Consider the following 3,995-nt stretch of genomic DNA (forward strand, 5'->3'; position numbering starts at 1 on the left):
TCGCTACCAACAGCAACGCCCCGGGCCGCCGAACCGCGTGATGGATGGAGTGACATGTCATGGCCATGGCCATGCCACCCACGGTCGGGTTAATCAAAACCAACCAACCTGATTTTCAATGGAAATTGATATCTACCAATAATAATATAATATATATAATACCATCATATCCATGAGTGGCATTGGCAGTGGCTACATACCTGCAGCTGCAGGGATTAATCACACAGGTGTTGGCCAGCCTGGTGCATGATATATGCATGCATGGTTCAGTTTCTTCTTCATTTGCAGTTGCAATTTCATCTATCGTCGTCGTCGCAAGCCCGCTCGTGCTCCTCGAGCTCGCCACACAGACAGCCTTAGCTCCTCCAGGTCGCGTCGCCATGGCTCATCATAAACAATCACAGGTATGATAAGGTACGGTACGTTGGGTGGGTGGGTGGGCTGTGCTTCCATAATATCGTTCCTTCCTTCCTTCTCGATCCAACACCACCCATCGTCATATCCATCAGTTGCTGGCTCGAGCTCTTCTCCATGTTCATCTTCATCAGAGCTTTAATTTAATTTCGATCAATCTCTGCTGCATGCGTGTGCGCGCTGCAGGGGGCGATGGGAGACGATGGCGGCACATTATTATCTGCTGCTGTAGATGTAGATGATCATGGGCAGGGGCAGGGCCTTCCAGTTCCAGATGAAGACGACGACTACGACGGCATCTCCTCCTCGTCCTCGCCCACCGGGAATAAACATAATAAGCAGACGAGCTGCCTTCTGCCAGCACGCAGCCTGAGATCAACAGATGAAGCAAGTCATCATAGCCAGCAAGCAGACGGCGGCGTCCGGTCGCTGTCCTTCTCCAAGATCTTCAGCTTCAGAATGTGGGCGCCCGCCGGCTCATCCCTGTCCATTGATCAACATCAACTCGAGCATGATGATGATTATGCTGCTGCCAGTGCCGGTGCTGCCAATAAGGATAACAAGGAGGACGACGACGAGGAGAAGTTGATGAAGCAGGTATGCCGCTCCCAGTCCGTGCCAGCTACGAGCGTCGCCAGGCGATTCAGCGGCACTGCAAAAGTTAAAGGGTCGTCGTCGAGGAGGGTGGCAGATTCCAGCTCCCTCACCCTCACCCTCAGGCAGCGGCCGCGCCTCAGAGTGGTGCCACTGTGTGTTCCTCTTCATCATCATCCTCTAGATCAGGCTGCAAGCGCCACCACTGGAGGAGAAACCAAGGAAGAAGAAGAACAACAAGAGGACATCGCGGCCCAGGAGGCGGTGTGCCGCATCTGCATGGTAGCCTGTCGGAGGAGGCGGTGCTGAAGCTGGAGTGCTGTTGCAAGGGGGAGCTGGCCCTGCGCACAGGGCCTGCGCCATCAAATGGTTCAGCAGCAAGGGCAACGGCACCTGCGACGTGTGCAGCCAGGAGGTGCTCAACCTTCCAGTCACCCTGCGACGCCTGCCGGACCCGCCATCGTTCAGTCGGCGGTGGCTCTGGAGGCTGGTGGTTCTGGTGATCCTACTACCGCTGCAACCACCACCACCAGCAGCAGCAGATACAGCAGCTACAGGGTGTGGCACGGCACGCCAATCCTCGTCATCGTCAGAATGCTCGCCTACTTCTACTTCCTGGAGCAGCTGCTGGTCAGTTGCTTTGCTTCCTGCCTGCTTCTGCTTCCTCTTTCCTGGAACAGCTGCTGATCAGAATGAAACTGGAAATGCACAGCAGGTCGGCGACCATGACACGGCGGCTCTGGCCATCTCCTTGCCCTTCGCCTGCGTCCTTGGCCTCTTCTCCTCCCTAACCACAACAAAGCTGGTGTCCAGGAGATATGTATGGATCTACTCTGCGGTGCAGTTCCTCTTCATTGTGCTCTTCACGCACCTTAACTTGCTTCACATTTGATGTCATCATCCTGCTGAGTTGTATGTGCTGTGTGAATGTGAAAACCAATATAATCCAAGCAGGTGCGGATGCAAGCCGTGATCGCCATCATCCTGTCCACCTTCGCGGGCTTCAGCGTCGCCGTCTGCACCAACTCCGCCCTCCTCCAGATTCTCAGATGGAGGGCCAGGCACGTTGTGACCACAACCGCTACAGCTGCCGACGCTCAGGGCCATGGTTCCAGTTCCAGGGACAGGGAGCCACCAGCACCAGTGGCAGTGGCGGAGCCGGACCTTGAGATCGATCTGCCTCATGCACATGCTCCTGCATAGAGCGCTCCCCGCCTCCCCTTCACCATATATAGTACAGTATCATTCATCCAGTCGTCATCAGCTCTCTCTGTATATATATTCCATTCCATTCCAGGAGAGTTCACACCAGCAGCTCCAGCCAGCATTGTTTGTTTGTGTGTATATAATGATACATAGCTCCGCCTTTTGTTTTCCATGACCTCCATCTCCATGTATGAATGACCTATAAAAATCTGAACACCATCTTTCGTCAAAACTGAAAGCAAAGACAGCAAAACAGACGAAAATATTTAATTTTATTTGACTATATGCCGATTTGTTCTGAGTTCACTCCTCCAAGTCCTCAAGCTGACCACTCTTCTTCTGCTAGTACCTATTTATGTTCCTCCCTCATCATCCAGCAAGGGAAGATTGCAGAGGAGGATTCACATCCACCTCAAAACTAACAGCCAACCCTCAGCTTTAGGATACTTCAATGCCCTATAGTTCGTCCTTCAGGTTCGTACCAGAGATTGGCATTGTACAAGACGGGGAAGATATCACAGACAAGACGCTGAAGACATTCGAAGACCAGTTCAAGGAGCAACTCCCAGAGGCGGTCATGGCAGCCTTGCGAGGCTTGTTCAAAGTTGATGATGTTGTTGCTGGAGAGGTGGAGGAGGCCCTAATCAACCACAGGGGTGAGGCTGCGATTGACCATGAGGCCACGGCAACGGCACCGTCTGCCTAGGTCTCTGTTGTTTGCCATTGGGTTCCATAGTTCCTTATGATAGAACAATATTATGTGGTTCAGTCTACGTACTATAAGGGGTTGTTCATGGATGCATGCTTGGATGCCATGACAGTGAGGTGGGTCGAGTGTAGAGACCACCTGATGCTATTTTGGTGTTTGTCTATGCTTCCTGTGTGGAATGCGTGGCAGAGAAGCCCAGATTGTCTTGTGGGCGATGCTTTTAGCCGGGCTGTGGCTGTGTTAGGGTCTGTGCTAGTTTCCATATGTTAGGAGAAAACATCAACTTTCTTTGCTGGAATGTAAGGGGCCTAAACTGTGTCAATCGGCGTTCCACCGTCCATGAAACCATTGCAGCAACAACCTGTCATGTTGCCTGCCTACAGGAGACCAAACTTGATCATATGGAGCAATTCATTGCCTCTTACCTGGGTGGTAATAGGCTGCGCAGCTTTGCTCATCGGCCAGCTACTGGCACTAGGGGTGGCATACTGATGTTATGGGACGACAATGCTGTCCAGATTTCCGACGTGGTCAGCACCGTCTACTGTCTCTCGGCCATGGTTCTCATACGTGCAACTGGGAATATGTTCAAGATCACTATGGTGTATGGCCCAACTGAACCTTCTTGCAAAGACGCATTCTTTGCGGAACTGCTCGCCCAAAAGCCAGCGCCCGGGACCAAATGGCTCACGTTGGGCGATTTCAATCAAATCTATCGCGCTAGGGACAAAAATAAGAGAAATATCAATCGCTCACGCATCAACCTTTTTCGCAACGCCCTTCATGCTTGTGAGCTCAACGAAATACATCTTCAGAACCGCAAGTTCACTTGGAGCAATGAAAGAGATAACCCGACTCTGTGCAAGTTAGATGCATTTTTTTTTGCAACGTTGACTGGGACACTTCCTTCAGCACTCACGTGTTGCATGCCCTCTCCTCGTCGCTGTCCGATCACTGTCCCCTTCTTCTTGCGGATGATAGTGGGCCCCGTAGGCCTCGAACCTTCAAATTTGAGAATTTTTGGACGTCCATGCTGTTGGGAATCGTAGCATAATTTTAAAATTTTCCTACG

At 51.8% G+C, this 3,995-nt stretch overlaps 1 pseudogene; it reads left to right on the forward strand.

Moving 5' to 3' along the window:
* Nucleotides 1-220: 220 nt before the first annotated feature.
* Nucleotides 221-3,157, forward strand: LOC123050635 (uncharacterized; annotated as a pseudogene).
* Nucleotides 3,158-3,995: the final 838 nt, after the last annotated feature.

The sequence above is a fragment of the Triticum aestivum genome, chromosome 2D (genome assembly GCF_018294505.1).
Source record: "Triticum aestivum cultivar Chinese Spring chromosome 2D, IWGSC CS RefSeq v2.1, whole genome shotgun sequence".
In the NCBI taxonomy this organism is placed as follows: Eukaryota; Viridiplantae; Streptophyta; class Magnoliopsida; order Poales; family Poaceae; genus Triticum; species Triticum aestivum.